Genomic DNA, 18,944 nt, shown 5'->3' with positions numbered 1-18,944 from the left:
AAGTTAGCCATTGCAACTTCGTGTACTTCGTTTGTGTCCGACGACCAGACCAAGACCGCTTACGGATCCCCACCTTTATCAATACTTCATATATATTCGCAATATTCAGATTGCTTTTATCATATTCTTGCTCGTTCTTCGATTGCTTGCAGGAATAGACCTTCATGGTCAGGTTGATCGTGCTCCGGCGTGGTCAATAACCTCAGGAGATTGGTTTAGCGATTGCTAAGGCGCAATGTCGTGCACGTTTGTAGTCGGATCGTCAAAGTCGTCTCCACCAAATCGGTAGTTATCATCTCATCGAAAGATCGGGACACCCCGCCTCTATCAAGTGGTATCAGTTTTCAGGTTGCTCGGTGAGAATTTCCAGTTTTCCCTAGATTAGATTTATTTTCTTACCTATTGTCCAAGAAAAAGCCACAAAAAAAAGTTAGATCTATTCATCCTTTGTCCAAGCCAGTCTGAGCCTTTGCATTTTTCTTTTCATTGTTTGCATTATTGAATTATCGGTTGCATCGCCGTGTCGAGTTGCTGGTCTTAGTGTCTAGTTCCTTTAGAGTTTCGAGTTCTGTTCACATTAGTCACGCCGCCGCTGCATCATTATCCCTTCCGCTGTTCACCATCCCATCCATCAATTTTCACCATGTGTTACGCACTGTTCGTTGTCATAATCATAGTTGAGGTCATTCACATCTTCGCCTGATCCAATCTGCATCTTATCTAGTTTGTCTTGGAAAGAGGGAGAAAAAAAAGAAAAAAAGAAAAAGAAAAAAGTGTGATAAAAAAAAAGGAGAGAAGAGAAAAAAATTCGGATCTATCTAGACTCAATCTCGTAGTTGAATTCGGACTGGAATCTGTTTTGTGCACTATTCAGTAAAAAAGGCATAACTTCCTCATACGAACTCCGTTTTGGCTCCACAAGTACTCAAATTAAAGCTAGCGACTAGACGCATCTGAATAGTTGTAAAAGCTAGTTCAATATTTGGCGTCTCAAAATCATCTTCTAAATAGGTCTTTCTGCCCTCCGAAGTTCGCGCATACAGTTTGTTCCAGTTTTTCAGGCCAGGTTTAGAATTCTTTGACTCCTCATATCAATTCAGAATTGAGTGATTCTTTTTGCATTGGAAAGCTTGTGTTAGTAGCAAACTTTTCAAGAGTAAAGTTGGAGAGAGAGTTGTTATATATCCTGCTTGGCAGTTGTTATTCATCATTATCTTTACTGCCGTTGTGATCTTGATAGAGGCGGGGTGTCCCGATCTTTCCATGAGATGATACTACCGATTTGGTGGAGACGACTTTGACGATCCGACTACAAACGTGCACGACGTTGCACCTTAGCAATCGCTAAACCAATCTCCTGAGGTTATTGACCACGCCGGAGCACGATCAACCTGACCACGAAGGTCTATTCCTGCAAGCAATCGAAGAACGAGCAAGAATATGATAAAAGCAATCTGAATATTGCGAATATATATGAAGTATTGATAAAGGTGGGGATCCGGAAGCGGTCTTGGTCTGGTCGTTGGACACAAACGAAGTACACGAAGTTGCAATGGCTAACTTTTAACTAAACAAATCCCAAGGAAAAGCTACTAGATGGATCTACTTATATAGGAGCAAGGGGTGGCGGCCAAGGAGGTGGGAGGACGTCCCAAGGCAGCCTAAAACTAAATCTAGGTCATACAAGGCCAATGGGCCCAAGTGGAGGTGATGTAACACCTTTGGACTTGTAGTTTGACTCGGATTCTGCTGCAGCATCAGATTGTTTCGTCCACAACTCAACGCTCCGGACGAATTTGAAGGTGATTCCAATTGGGTTGGAAAGTGCACGAAATCTAGTTTCCAACAAAAAAAGAATCACCCAATTCGGAGTCCGTATGAAAAACTTGTGTGCGTTTTGATTCAGGTATGTCTGTGCAGTCCGAATCTGAATCCAGAACGTGAGAGACTTGGACTCTATCTTCTCTTGGGCCAAAAGTGACGTGAGAGAACTTTTTGGACAGAAAATAAACATCTCTTTCTTCCTTATCTTCATATGTGGATTGTACAAATGTCCCATACACCTGCAATTAGACAAAACACAAAAGTGTGTGAAGTATTTTTGTTCTGGATAACATAAATAGATTATTGAATAGTTTGCACTAGAAATCACCTGACAAATATGCATATATGCAATATTTTTGGTCATATCCAAGGTAGTCATGTCCTCATCACACCCTGATTATATACCTACTACTTGGGATGATTTGAAACTTGCCATGCGACATACTTTCGTCCCTGCTTATTATACTCGTGACATGATTAAGAAGTTGCAACACTTAAAACAAGGTAGTGAAACTGTAACAAAATATTATGATGATTTACAAACTACCTTGTTGCATTCCTCTTTAGATGAAAGTGAAGATGATTTTATGGATAGATTTTGGGAAGGATTAAACCGTGATATTCAAGAGATACTAATTCATGAAGAGTGTTATCCTATGGACCATTTGTTTCATCTTGCTTGCAAAGCTGAACAGGAAATAAAACGACGTGTTGGCCACGAGGAGAACAAGCGCACGGTGCACATTCTAAGAGTTGATATGATTGTTCCTTCAACTACTAGGCATACTATGACAACCACATCCGTTGTTGTCAGGACTACATCACCTCCACCATGTGACACATCGCCCCCGAGAGTGGCTACATCATCTGAGTTGATCATAAGAGGTAATGACAAAGGTACTGATCTTCCATCTCTACATGAGAATGATGAATGCCTTGTCAATTTGAATGCACCATCTGATGAGCTACCCACTACTTTGATCACACCACCTATTTTAGAGGACTACGTTGATAATTTGACTTTGCCATGTGATCAAACAACTGAAATACCAACAATTTTGAGTGCACCCATTGAATTAACTATTCATGCAAAAGAACCAATGTTTAATCATTTTGATATGACCTCTAATCTTGGTGATGATTCTGTGTTGAATGACTTATTGCATGTTTGCTTATTTAAGCATGTTGTAGCATGTAAATTTGATGCAAGTAAGGTTTATTCACCAATGTTGGGATGGTTTAATGATGAACATTGTCAATCTTTTGAAATGAATAAGAGCTTCACTTATATGTGCAAACTGAGTTGCAATATTTTCATGCCTTCTACTTCTTGTGCTAATTTTTTGGCTTTAGATTTTATGAACTATGCAAGTTACTCATCTATTCATGTGTCATATATGCAAAAATCAAGGGAAGTAAAAATGGATGACATATACATATACAACATGTACACCTTGTCTCTTTTGTTAGCCACATTTCAGATTAAGCAACACCGAGGACGGCTTTATTTTCAAGAAGGGGAGGATGATGAGGACATGACTACCTTGGATATGACAAAAAATATTGCATATATGCATATTTGTCAGGTGATTTCTAGTGCAAACTATTCAATAATCTATTTATGTTATCCAGAACAAAAATACTTCACACACTTTTGTGTTTTGTCTAATTGCAGGTGTATGGGACATTTGTACAATCCACATATGAAGATAAGGAAGAAAGAGATGTTTATTTGCTGTCCAAAAAGTTCTCTCACGTCACTTTTGGCCCAAGAGAAGATAGAGTCCAAGTCTCTCACGTTCTGGATTCAGATTCGGACTGCACAGACACACCTGACTCAAAACGCACACAAGTTTTTCATACGGACTCCGAATTGGGTGATTCTTTTTTTGTTGGAAACTAGATTTCATGCACTTTCCAACCCAATTGGAATCACCTTCAAATTCGTCCGGAGCGTTGAGTTGTGGACGAAACAATCTGATGCTGCAGCAGAATCCGAGTCAAACTACAAGTCCAAAGGTGTTACATCACCTCCACTTGGGCCCATTGGCCTTGTACAACCTAGATTTAGTTTTAGGCTGCCTTGGGACGTCCTCCCACCTCCTTGGCCGCCACCCCTTGCTCCTATATAAGTAGATCCATCTAGTAGCTTTTCCTTGGGATTTGTTTAGTTAAAAGTTAGCCATTGCAACTTCGTGTACTTCGTTTGTGTCCAACGACCAGACCAAGACCGCTTCCGGATCCCCACCATTATCAATACTTCATATATATTCGCAATATTCAGATTGCTTTATCATATTCTTGCTCGTTCTTCGATTGCTTGCAGGAATAGACCTTCGTGGTCAGGTTGATCGTGCTCCAGCATGGTCAATAACCTCTCGGAGTTGGTTTAGCGATTGCTAAGGCGCAACATCGTGCACGTTTGTAGTCGGATCGTCAAAGTCGTCTCCACCAAATCGATAGTTATCATCTCATCGAAAGATCGGGACACCCTCGCCTCTATCATGACAACAACGGATGTGGTTGTCATAGTATGCCTAGTAGTTGAAGGAACAATCATATCAACTCTTGGAATGTGCACCGTGCGCTTGTTCTCCTCGTGGCCAACACGTCGTTTTATTTCCTGTTCAGCTTTGCAAGCAAGATGAAACAAATGGTCCATAGGATAACACTCTTCATGAATTAGTATCTCTTGAATATCACGGTTTAATCCTCCCCAAAATCTATCCATAAAATCATCTTCACTTTCTTCTAAAGAGGAATGCAACAAGGTAGTTTGTAAATCATCATAATATTTTGTTACAGTTTCACTACCTTGTTTTAAGTGTTGCAACTTCTTAATCATGTCACGAGTATAATAAGCAGGGACGAAAGTATGTCGCATGGCAAGTTTCAAATCATCCCAAGTAGTAGGTATATAATCAGGGTGTAACCGACAATATTCACTCCACCAAACCAAAGCATAACCAGTGAAAGAACCAACTGCAACCTTAACCTTTTTATGTTCATCGAAATTATGGGAAGCAAATATATTTTTTATGTCGAACTCCCATTCAATATATAAAGCAGGTTTAAAACGGCCAATAAATGGTGGTATAGATACATTAACCTGATCATGTGCATTTGGATGTTTGTGCACCTCTCGTGACGGTTGTGGTATTTGCAAAGGTGGTGGCACGTCTCCCGCGATCGACAAAGACCATGAATTGACTCTGGATCCTGTCATGATTAGTAGAACAAGAAACAAAACCCAAAATAATGTTCCTATAACTAATAGGATGTGGTGGTAAAATTCTCACAGTAAAGCAAATATCAATGTCTTACAAGTTCTTACCATGCAGCAGGCGGTGATCGGCAACCAGCGGTGTCAAGTAACTCCGAATATTGAGTAAAGCGATTGCCAGGGGAGCATACGTATACACGGTGTAGAAATATGTGGAGCTGGGTTGGCTATATATGGTAGCAAAAGATTAGCAATAATCAATTCAAAGATGCAATGTTGAATAAACACTCAACGATGGTACTGTGCTGGTCCTAGGCTAGACCGGACTAGAGACGCGAGCCTAGAACACTAATGAGGTCACGGCGTAGCACAACTAGCATCAATGAAGGATACTAAGTAGCTCTTGACAGCAAGATATAAGTGAAGATCACAACAGTAGTGAAGATAATGAGGTGAAACAACAGCCAATCAGGATATATCAACAACTTTGTCTCCAACTTTCCTCTGAAAAAGTTTGTGCCGATTCTTTTGTTTTTTTTTCTTCTCTCTTTTTTTTCCTCACACTTTTTTTTTCTTTCTCTCCTTTTTTTTTCTCTGACTTTTTTTCCTTTTTTTCTCTCATTTTTTTCTCTCTTTTTTTCTCCCTCTTTCCAAAACAAACTAGATAAGATGCAGATTGGATCAAGTGAAGATGTGAACGATCTCAACTATTATTATGACAATGAATGGTGGGTAGCACGTGGTGGAAACTAATAGATGGGATGGTGGACAGCGGAAGGGATAATGATGCAGCGGCGGCGTGACTAATGTGAACAGAACTCGAAACTCTAAAGGAACTAGACACTAAGACCAGCAACTGACACGACGATGCAACCGATAATTCAACTATGCAAGCAACGAATAGAAAATTGCAAAGGCTCAGACTGGCTTGGATAAAGGATGAATAGATCTAACTTTTGTTTTGTGGCTTTTTCTTGGACAATAGGTAAGAAAATAAATCTAATCTAGGAAAAACTGGAAATTCTCACCGAGCAACCTGAAAACTGATTTGTCAGGATATGACTACCTTGGATATGACAAAAAATATTGCATATATGCATATTTGTCAGGTGATTTCTAGTGCAAACTATTCAATAATCTATTTATGTTATCCAGAACAAAAATACTTCACACACTTTTGTGTTTTGTCTAATTGCAGGTGTATGGGACATTTGTACAATCCACATATGAAGATAAGGAAGAAAGAGATGTTTATTTGCTGTCCAAAAAGTTCTCTCACGTCACTTTTGGCCCAAGAGAAGATAGAGTCCAAGTCTCTCACGTTCTGGATTCAGATTCGGACTGCACAGACACACCTGACTCAAAACGCACACAAGTTTTTCATACGGACTCCGAATTGGGTGATTCTTTTTTTGTTGGAAACTAGATTTCGTGCACTTTCCAACCCAATTGGAATCACCTTCAAATTCGTCCGGAGCGTTGAGTTGTGGACGAAACAATCTGATGCTGCAGCAGAAACCGAGTCAAACTACAAGTCCAAAGGTGTTACATCACCTCCACTTGGGCCCATTGGCCTTGTACGACCTAGATTTAGTTTTAGGCTGCCTTGGGACGTCCTCCCACCTCCTTGGCCGCCACCCCTTGCTCCTATATAAGTAGATCCATCTAGTAGCTTTTCCTTGGGATTTGTTTAGTTAAAAGTTAGCCATTGCAACTTCGTGTACTTCGTTTGTGTCCAACGACCAGACCAAGACCGCTTCCAGATCCCCACCTTTATCAATACTTCATATATATTCGCAATATTCAGATTGCTTTTATCATATTCTTGCTCGTTCTTCGATTGCTTGCAGGAATAGACCTTCGTGGTCAGGTTGATCGTGCTCCGGCGTGGTCAATAACCTCAGGAGATTGGTTTAGCGATTGCTAAGGCGCAACGTCGTGCATGTTTGTAGTCGGATCGTCAAAGTCGTCTCCACCAAATCGGTAGTATCATCTCATCGAAAGATCGGGACACCCCGCCTTTATCAAGTGGTATCAGATCTTCACTTATATCTTGCTGTCCAGAGCTACTTATCCTTCATTGATGCTAGTTGTGCTATGCCGTGACCTCATTAGTGTTCTAGGCTCGCGTCTCTAGTCCGGTCTAGCCTAGGACCAGCACAGTACCGTCGTTGAGCGTTTATTCAACATTGCATCTTTGAATTGATTTTTGCTAATCTTTTGCTACCATATATAGCCAACCCAGCTCCACATATTTCTACACCGTGTATACGTACGTTCCCTTGGCAATCACTTTACACAATCTTCAGAGTTATTTGACACCGCTGGTTGCCTGTTACCACCTGTCGCATGGTAAGAACTTGTAAGATATTGATATTTGCTTTACTGTGAGCACGCTACAACCACATTCTAGTAGTTCATAGGAACATTATTCTCGAATTTTATTTCTTGTTTCTACTAATCATGACAGGTTCCGGAGAAAGAAGTTCTTGGACGATGAACACATCTTCACCATCACGAGAGTTGGGACAACACACACAAGCACATGGTCAGGTTATCTCTTTACCATCATTTGAGGGTAGATTTAATCCTGCTATTTATCTAGATTGGGAGCTTGAAGTAGAACAAGTTTTTAGTTACCATGACTTTTCTGAACTTGAGCGAGTACGAGCTGCCACTAGAGCATTTACTGGTTTTTCTTCTGTTTGGTGGAGTGTGCATTGTAAGAAAAACATTGATAACCAACCCACAACCTGGAAAGATTTGAAACATGTAATGAGACAACAATTTTTCCCTCCTTACTATCGTCGCGAATTACTTCACAAATGTGAACAATTTAAACAAGGCAATAAAACTGTTCATGCTTACTACCAAGAGTTCAAATCTTATATGCATCATTGTGACATAGAAGAATCTGATGATGATACAATGAATAGATTTTTTGGTGGTTTCAACCATGATATTCAGGCAAGATTTAGGTATATTCCTCGTTGCATTACTGGTATGTATGTTCGTGCTTGTACCTTTGAGAGACAGTTACAGGAGGATGCATTGGGTGACTACAACAACTACTATTCCAATTTATGCTCACTACCATCGGTTGATTCCTCCACCGTTGCACCTACTAGAGCAGCCACACCTCAGATTGTGAGTGCGACATCATCTCAAGTGTATGGTACATTGTCATTGTCCATACCGACATCTGCTACGTCTTTGCGACAAGGTAACAGAAAAGGTATTGATGATATAACTTCACATGAGAATGATGCATCCCTAATTAACTTAAATACATCATGTGTTGAGTTACCTGTTGATTTGAGCACGCCACCTATTTTAGAGAATCATGTTACTATCATGAATGCATCATGTGATCAAACAACTGAAATACCAACAATTTCGAGTGCACCCATTGAATTAACTATTGATGCAAAAGAATCAATGTTTAATCATTTTGATATGACCTCTAATCTTGGTGATGATTCTGTGTCCAATGACTTACTGCATGTTTGCTTATTTAAGAATGTTGTAGCATGTAAATTTGATGCAAGTAAGGTTTATTCACCAATATTGGGATGGTTTAATGATGAATATTGTCAATCATTTGATAGGAATAAGAGCTTCACTTATATGTGCAAACTGAGTTGCAATATTTTCATGCCTTCTACTTATGATAATATTTTGCCTTTATATTTTATGATATATGAAAGTTACTCATGTATACATGTGTCATATGTGCAAAAATCAAGGGAAGTAAAAATGGATGACATATACATATACAACATGTATACCTTGTCTCTGTTCTTAGCCACATTTCAGATTAAGCAACGCCGAGGACGGCTTTATTTTCAAAAAGGGGAGGATGATGAGGACATGACTACCTTGGATACGACCAAAAATATTGCATACATGCATATTTGTCAGGTGATTTCTAGTGCAAACTATTTAATAATCTATTTATGTTATCCAGAACAAAAATACTTCACACACTTTTGTGTTTTGTCTAATTACAGGTGTATGGGATATTTGTACAATTCACATATGAAGATAAGGGAGAAAGAGATGTTTAAGTGTTGTTCAAAAAGTTCTCTCACGTCACTTTTGAGCCAAGAGAAGATAGAGTCCAAGTCTCTCACGTTCTGGATTCAGATTCGGACTGCACAGACATACCTTACTCAAAACGCCAACAACTTTTTCATACGGACTCCGAATTAGGTGATTCTTTTTTTGTTGGATTATAGATTTTGTGCTCTTTCCAGCACAGTTGGATTCACCTTCAAATTCGTCCGGAGCGTTGAGATATCGACGAAACAATGAAACGCTGCAGCAGAATCCGAGTCAAACAACAAGTCCAAAGGTGTTGCATCACCTTTACTTGGGCCGATTGGCCTTGTACGACCTAGGGTTAGTTTTAGGCTGCCTTGGGACGTCCTCCCACCTCCTAGGCCGCCACCCCTTGCTCCTATATAAGTAGATCCATCTAGTAGCTTTTCCCTTGGGATTTGTTTAGTTAAAAGTTAGCCATTGCAACTTCGTGTACTTCGTTTGTGTCCGATGACCAGACCAAGACCGCTTACGGATCCCCACCTTTATCAATACTTCATATATATTCGTAATATTCAGATTGCTTTTATCATATTCTTGCTCGTTCTTCGATTGTTTGCTGGAATAGACCTTCGTGGTCAGGTTGATCATGCTTCGGCGTGGTCAATAACCTCAGGAGATTGGTTTAGCGATTGCTAAGGCGCAATGTCGTGCATGTTTGTAATCGGATCGTCAAAGTCGTCTCCACCAAATCGGTAGTTATCATCTCATCGAAAGATCGGGACACCCCGCCTCTATCACGCGCTCACAATCCGAGGTGGGGCTGCTCTAGTAGGTGCAATAGTGGAGTAACCAACTGGCGGTGGTGAGCATGAACTGGAATAGTAGTTGTTGTAGTCACCCAATGCATCCTCCTGTATTTGTCTCTCAAAGATACAAGCACGGACATACATACCAGTAATGCAACGAGGAATATACTGAAATCTTGCCTGAATATCATGGTTCAAACCACCAAAAAATCTATTCATTGTATCATCCTCAGATTCTTCTATGTCATAATGATGCATATAAGATTTGAACTCTTGGTAGTAAGCATGAATAGTGTTACTGCGTTGTTTTAATTGCTCCAATTTGCGACGCAATTCACGATGATAGTAAGGAGGAAAAAATTGTTGTCTCATTACAGCTTTCAAAACTTTCAAAGTTGTGGGTTGGTTATCAATGTTTTTCTTACAATGTACACTCCACCAAACAGAAGCAAAACCAGTAAATGCTCTAATGGTAGCTCGTACTCTCTCAAGTTCAGAAAAATCATGGTGACTAAAAACTTGTTCTACTTCAAGCTTCCAAGCTAGATAAATAACAGGATTAAATCTACCCTCAAATGATGGTAAAGAGATAACCTGGCCATATGCTTGTGTGTGTTGTCCAACTCTCGTGATGGTGAAGATGTGTCCGTCATGCAAGAACTTCTATCTCTGGAACCTGTCATGATTAGTAGAAACAAGAACCTAAATTCGAGAATAATGTTCCTATGAACTACTAGGATGTGGTTGTAAAGTGCTCACAGTAAAGCAAATATCAATATCTTACAAGTTCTTACCATGCGGCAGGTGGTGACAGGCAACCAACGGTGTCAAATAACTCCAAAGATTGTGTAAAACGATTGCTAGGGGAACGTATGTATACACGGTGTAGAAATATGTGGAGCTGGGTTGGCTATATATGGTAGCAAAAGATTAGCAATAATCAATTCAGAGATGCAATGTAGAATAAACGCTCAACGACGGTACTGTGCTGGTCCTAGGCTAGACCAAACTAGAGACGCGAGCCTAGAACACTAATGAGGTCACGTCGTAGCACAACTAGCATCAATAAAGGATATGAAGTAGCTCTGGACAGCAAGATATAAGTGAAGATCACAATAGCAGTAGACCTATTTAGAAGCTGATGTTGAGGTGCCAAATACTGAACTAGCTTCTGCAACTATTTAGATGTGGCTCGTCGCTAGCTTTCATTTGAGTACTCGCGGAGCCAAAACAGACTTCATATGAGGAAGTTATGCCTGTTTTACTGAACAGTGCACAAAACAGATTCCAATCCGAATTCAACTACGAGATTGAGTCTAAAAAGATCCGAATTTTATTTTTTTCTTCTCTCTTTTTTTTCCTCACACTTTTTTTTTCTTTCTCTCCTTTTTTTTTCTCTGACTTTTTTTCTCTCGTTTTTTTCTCTATCTTTTTTTCTCTCTCCCTCTTTCCAAAACAAACTAGATAAGATGTAGATTGGATCAAGCGAAGATAGGAACGATCTCAACTATGATTATAACAATGAACGGTGGGTAGCACATGGAGGAAATTGATGGATGGGTGGTGGACAGAGAAGGGATAACGATGCAGCGGCGACGTGACTAATGTAAACAGAACTCGAAACTCTAAACGACCTAGACACTAAGACCAGCAACTCGACACGACGATGCAACCGGTAATTCAACTATGCAAGCAATGAAAAGAAAATTGCAAAGGCTCAGACTGGCTTGGACAAAGGATGAATAGATCTAACTCTTTTTTGTGGATTTTTCTTGGACAATAGGTAAGAAAATAAATCTAATCTAGGAAAACTGGAAATTCTCACCGAGCAACCTGAAAACTGATACCACTTGATAGAGGCGAGTGTGTCCCGATCTTTCGATGAGATGATAACTATCGATTTGGTGGAGACGACTTTGACGATCCGACTACAAACGTGCACGACGTTGCGCCTTAGCAATCGCTAAACCAATCTCCTGAGGTTACTGACGATGCCGGAAGCACGGTCAGCCTGACCACGAAGGTCTATTCCTGCAAGCAATCGAAGAACGAGCAAGAATATGATAAAGCAATCTGAATATTGCAAATATATATGAGGTATTGATAATGGTGGGGATTCGTAAGCGGTCTTGTTCTGGTCGTTGGACACAAACGAAGTACACGAAGTTGCAGTGGCTAACTTTTAACTAAACAAATCCCAAGAAAAAAGCTACTAGATGAATCTACTTATATAGGAGCAAGGGGTGGCGTCCAAGGAAGTGGGAGGACGTCCCAAGGCAGCCTAAAACTAACCCTAGGTCATACAAGGCTCATGGGCCCAAGTGGAGGTGATGCAACACCTTTGGGCTTGTAGTTTGACTCGGATTCTGCTGCAACGTCAGATTGTTTCGTCCGTAACTCAACGCTCCGGACGAATTTGAAGGTGAATCCAATTGGGATGGAAAAAGCACGAAATCTAGTTTCCAACAAAAAAAGAATCACCCAATTCGGAGTCCATATGAAAAAGTTGTTGGCGTTTTGAGTCAGGTATGTCTGTGCAGTCCGAATCTGAATCCAGAACGTGAGAGACTTGGACTCTATCTTCTCTTGGCCCAAAAGTGATGTGAGAGGACTTTTTGAACACAACCTAAACATCTCCTTTTCCTTTATCTTCATATGTGGATTGTACAAATGTCCCATACACCTGCAATTAGACAAAACACAAAAATGTGTGAAGTATTTTTGTTCTGAATAACATAAATAGACTATTGAATAGTTTGCATTAGAAATCACCTGACAAATATGCATGTATGCAATATTTTTGGTCGTATCCAAGGTAGTCATGTCCTCATCAGCGTGCGCGAGCTCTAGTAATTGGTCCAGTATATGTAACAGTAGGGGCTGTGGGTGTAACAATGGTATTGATATCCTTATCATCCTCCCCTTCTTGAAATGAAGTCGTCCTCGACGGAAGCGCATCTTCCTCACCCAAATAAGGCTTCAAATCTGCAATGTTAAAAGTGGGACTAACCCCAAAATCTACAGGTAGCTCAAGTTTATATGCATTATCATTTATTTTCTCTAACACCTTAAAAGGACCATCAGCACGTGGCATTAGCTTTGATTTGCGCAGATTAGGAAATCTATCTTTACGCAAACAAGATCTCCAGGCGCAAACACAACATGTTTTCTACCCTTATCTCCAGCAAGTTTATATTTAGCATTCATACGCTCAATGTTTTCCTTAGTTAACTCATGCATTTTTAAAATCAATTCAGAACGTTCTTTAGCATCAAAATTAACCTTCTCTGAGGATGGAAGAGGCAACAAATCAATAGGTGCACGAGGTAGGAAACCATACACAATTTCAAAAGGGCATATCTTAGTAGTAGAATGCAATGAACGATTATAAGAAAATTCAATATGAGGCAAGCATTCTTCCCACATTTTCTTGTTATTCTTCAAAACAGCCCTAAGCATAGTAGACAATGTTCTATTACTACTTCAGTTTGTCCATCAGTTTGGGGGTGACAAGTAGTACTAAAAAGCAGCTTAGTCCCCAACTTAGCCCATAAACATCTCCAAAAGTGGCTAAGAAATTTAGTATCACGATCTGAAACAATAGTATTTGGCACACCATGTAAGTGAATAATTTCACGAAAGAACAAATCAGCAACATTAACAGCATCATCGCTTTTATGACATGGTATAAAGTGTGCCATTTTCAAGAACCTATCCACGACAACAAATATGCTATCCCTCCCCTTCTTTGTTCGAGGTAAACCTAAAACAAAGTCCATAGATATATCCTCCCAAGGAACACTAGGTACAGGCAAAGGCATATATAAACCATGAGGATTGAGTTGTGACTTAGCTCTTTGACATGTAGTGCAGCGAGCAACAAAACGCTCAACATCCCGTCTCATCTTTTGCCAAAAGAAATGTGTAGCAAGTATATCCTCTGTCTTCTTGACGCCAAAGTGTCCCATTAATCCTCCTCCATGCGCCTCCTGCAACAACAAAAGACGAACGGAGCTAGCTGGAATGCATAGCTTGTTAGCACGAAACACAAATCCATCGTTAAGAATGAACTTGTTCCAAGTTCTCCCTTCCTTACAATTCTGCAATACATCTTTAAATTCAGCATCATGAACATATTGATCTTTGATGGTCTCCAAACCAAATATTTTAAAGTCAAGTTGTGAAAGCATAGTATAACGACGAGACAAGGCATCAGCAATAACATTTTCTTTACCCTTCTTGTGTTTAATGACATAAGGGAAAGTCTCAATGAATTCAACCCATTTAGCATGTCTACGGTTCAGTTTTGCTTGACTTTTAGTGTGTTTCAAAGATTCATGATCAGAATGTATAACAAATTCCTTGGGCCATAAATAATGTTGGCATGTTTCTAAGGTCCGAACAAGAGCATATAATTATTTATCATAAGTAGAATAGTTCAGACTAGGCCCACTCAATTATTCAGAAAAGTATGCAATAGGTTTTCCATCTTGTAATAACACACCTCTTAATCCAATTCCACTAGCATCACATTCAAGCTCAAAAGTCTTATTGAAATTAGGAAGTTGGAGTAAAGGAGCATGTGTCAACTTATCTTTCAATACCGTGAAGGCTTCTTCCTGTGCGATACCCCAAACAAAAGGCACATCCTTCTTTGTAAGCTCGTTGAGAAGTGCAGCAATGGTGCTGAAATCTCTCACAAAACGCCTATAGAAACCAGCGAGGCCAAGGAAACTCCTCACTTGTGTGACCGTTTCGGGCTGCGGCCAACTCTCAATAGCTTCAATCTTGGCTTTATCAACTTCAATTCCCTGTGGAGTAACAACATAGCCAAGAAAAGATACTCGGTTGGTGCAAAAGGTGCACTTTCCAAGGTTTCCAAACAAACGTGCATCACGTAGAGCAATAAAAACAGCACGTAAATGTTCCAAATGTTCCTCCAAAGATTTGCTATAAATCAATATGTCATCAAAGTAAACTACCACAAATCGTCCAATGAAAGCACGTAAAACTTCGTTCATTAACCTCATGAAAGTACTAGGTGCATTAGTTAATCCAAAAGGCATGACTAACCACTCATATAATCCAAACTTAGTTTTAAATGATGTTTTCCATTCATCTCCCAATTTCATACGAATTTGATGGTATCCACTACGCAAATCAACTCTGGAGAATATTGTAGAGCCACTCAATTCATCAAGCATATCATCTAGCCTAGGAATAGGATGACGATAACGAATAGTAATATTATTTAGGCCTCTACAATCAACGCACGCGACGTACCATCCTTTTTCGGCACTAAAATGATAGGAACAACAGAAGGACTAAGGGATTCGCGTATATAACCTTTGTCGAGCAGTTCTTGTACTTGACGCATAATCTCCTTCATCTCCTCTGGATTGGTACGGTATGGTGCACGGTTGGGTAGCGAAGCACCGGGAATTAAGTCAATTTGATGCTCAATCCCTCGAATAGGTGGTAATCCCGGTGGCACGTCTTGTGGAAAGACGTCAGCGAACTCCTACAAAATGTTAGTGACAGCAGGGGGCAAAGAGGAAGTCACGTCCTCGAATGAAAATAATGCATCTTTGCACACAAAGGCATAGCAAGCAAATTTGTTGAAATCTAGCTCATCAATATCAGATTTGGTGGCAAGTAAACATGCACTTTTCAATTTAATTTCAGAAACAACACTAGATGGTTTATTATTAGACTTCGTTTGGTGCTCAAATTCTTTTGCCACAATCTGATTGTCACTCTTATTTGTCTCCTGTTTTGCTTTATTAGCTCTATTAGTATCATCTTTCAAAATGGAATCAGGAGTCATAGGAAGCAAAGTAATATTTTTATCGTTATGAACAAGAGTATACTGATTGTTTCTACCATGGTGTACAGAATTTTTATCAAATTGCCATGGTCTACCAAGTAATAAGGAACATGCTTGCATAGGTACCACATCACAATCAACATAATCAGCATATGTAGAGATACAAAAATGCACACGAACAGTACGTGTTACCTTAACCTTGCCGCTGTTGTTGAACCATTGGATGTAGTAAGGATGTGGATGTGGTCTTGTGGTGAGAGATAGCTTCTCCACCATCTCCAAGCTAGCCAAGTTATTGCAGCTCCCTCCATCTATGATCACGCGAACAGAACGTTCCTTCACAACTCCCTTTGTATGGAACAAATTATGCCTCTGATTTTGCTCAGCTTGCGTAACCTGCACACTCAAAACACGTTGAGCAACTAAACATTCATACCTGTCAGCATCTTCAGGAGCCATGTATTGCGTCTCATGATCAGAATCGTCTCCACCGTGTTCGTCACGTGTAATAAGAGCCAAAGTCTCCTCATCATAGTCACTAGCAGACTCATACCCACCATCCTCAGTAACAATCATCACACGCTTAGATGGGCATTGTCTCGCATAATGACCTCCACCCTTGCAACATCAACAAATAATATCATGTGTTTGCCCTGTTGATGCCATGGATGAAGAAGAGCTCTTTGCAGGCCCAGAAGGTGTGCTCTTGGCAGATAGTGGTGATTGTTCCTGCTTTATTGTATCACGGTTGGAGGTGGCAGCCGACGGAGGCGCCGGTGTAGCAGAACGTGTGGAAGTAGATGATGCACGTGGTGTCCATGATGAAGGTCGACCTGCAGAAAAGTTAGTCCGCGCCAATGCCTGTCGATCCTGCACTTCATGTTCAGCTTTACAAGCAAGATGGAATAAACGAGTGATATTAGTATACTCCTTATACTCTAGAATCGTCTGAATATCTCTATTTAATCCACCCATAAAACGTGCAAGCATAGCTTCATTCTCCTCAACAATACCACATCTAATCATGCCAGTTTGTAATTCCTGATAATATTCTTCTACGAAATTTTTTCCCTGTCTTAAGCGCTGCAATTTTTGAAGTAATTCACGTTGATAATATGGTGGAACCCAACGAGTACGCATAACAGTTTTCAAAGCAGCCCAAGTAGCCGGAATAGGAAATAATCTACAATGCTCAGACCACCAAACACATGCAAAACTAGTGAATGCACAAACAGCAGCAGGAACACGTCTCTCCTCGGGATATTGTAAACATGTAAAGCGTTGTTCAGTTTCTAACTCCCAAGTAAGATATATATCAGGAACATATCTACCCTCAAATGGTGGAATATTCAATTTTAGTTTAGGGAGATGGTCATGATCTCGTACCTGAGGGTGAGCCCTACCATTGCCATTATTTGCATGTGGACGACCTGGTGGTTGCTGTGCTGGTGGTGGCACGTAGTTCTGATTTTGATCAACCTCATCCTCATAATCTCCCACATAATCATCCTCCTCCACATCAGCAGTAGGAGCCACAGAAGTATCAACAGCAGCACCAGTAGTTTGGCCCGACTGAAGAGGGACACGGCTCGCTCGGCGGAGGGCTGTTTCCCGACGTGGAGGTAGTCGGTGTTGTTGCTGTTGTTGCAGAGGTGCGGCATGAGCAGCTGGTGGTGGTGGTGGAAAACGCGAAAGCAATTCAGCAAACTTGTTCTCGAGCTTTGTTTCAAACGTCTTCTCCATGCCATCTATCTTCTCCATGGCCTCTTCAAATCTGTTTATCACATCTTGCACCTGTACACTCATCATTTGCTGAAACATATCATGAAGCTCCTTGTTCGTCAAGTTCTCCTAGTCAGTCTCATCGGATTGTGATCCTGGCATGGTTAGCAGCAATAGAAACACACAAGAATATCATCCTACAGACTACTAACAAGTGGTGGTGGTGGCGGGTGTCACAAATCCGTCAAGCAAATCTCAAATTCTTACCAGTTCTTACCCAGCAGCAGGCGGTGATCGGCAACCGTTATAGTCAAAACTCTCAAAAGCTTGGATAGAGCGATTGCCAGGGAGAGTCAAACGCACAACGTAGATGTATGTGGAGCTGGGAAGGCTTATAGTATGGTAGCAAAAAGGGTCAGCAATAATCAATTCAGAGATGCAAAGTTGAATAAACGCTCAACGACGGTACTGTGCTGGTCCTAGGCTAGACCGTGCTAGAGACGCGAGCCTAGAACACTAACAAAATCACGGCTGATGAGGACATGACTACCTTGGATATGACCAAAAATATTGCATATATGCATATTTGTCAGGTGATTTCTAGTGCAAACTATTCAATAATCTATTTATGTTATCCAGAACAAAAATACTTCACACACTTTTGTGTTTTGTCTAATTGCAGGTGTATGGGACATTTATACAATCCACATATGAAGATAAGGAAGAAAGAGATGTTTATTTGCCGTCCAAAAAGTTCTCTCACGTCACTTTTGGCCCAAGATAAGATAGAGTCCAAGTCTCTCACGTTCTGGATTCAGATTCGGACTGCACAGACATACCTGACTCAAAACGCACACAAGTTTTTCATACGGACTCCGAATTGGGTGATTCTTTTTTTTGTTGGAAACTAGATTTCGTGCACTTTCCAACCCAATTGGAATCACCTTCAAATTCGTCCGGAGCGTTGAGTTGTGAACGAAACAATCTGATGCTGCAGCAGAATCCGAGTCAAACTACAAGTCCAAAGGTGTTACATCACATGCACTTGGGCCCATGAGCCTTGTATGACCTAGGGTTAGTTTTAGGCTGCCTTGGGACATCCTCCCACCTCCTTGGCCGCCACCCCTTGCTCCTATATAAGTAGATCCATCTAGTAGCTTTTTCCTTGGGATTTGTTTAGTTAAAAGTTAGCCATTGCAACTTCGTGTACTTCGTTTGTGTCCAACGACCAGACCAAGACCGCTTACGGATCCCCACCATTATCAATACTTCATATATATTCGCAATATTCAGATTGCTTTATCATATTCTTGCTCGTTCTTCGATTGCTTGCAGGAATAGACCTTCGTGGTCAGGTTGATCGTGCTCCAGCTTGGTCAATAACCTCTCGGAGTTGGTTTAGCGATTGCTAAGGCGCAACGTCGTGCACGTTTGTAGTCGGATCGTCAAAGTCGTCTCCACCAAATCGATAGTTATCATCTCATCGAAAGATCGGGAC

Source organism: Triticum dicoccoides, chromosome 4A (genome assembly GCF_002162155.2).
Source record: "Triticum dicoccoides isolate Atlit2015 ecotype Zavitan chromosome 4A, WEW_v2.0, whole genome shotgun sequence".
Lineage (NCBI taxonomy): Eukaryota > Viridiplantae > Streptophyta > Magnoliopsida > Poales > Poaceae > Triticum > Triticum dicoccoides.
Note: the sequence above shows the minus strand (reverse complement) of the source record.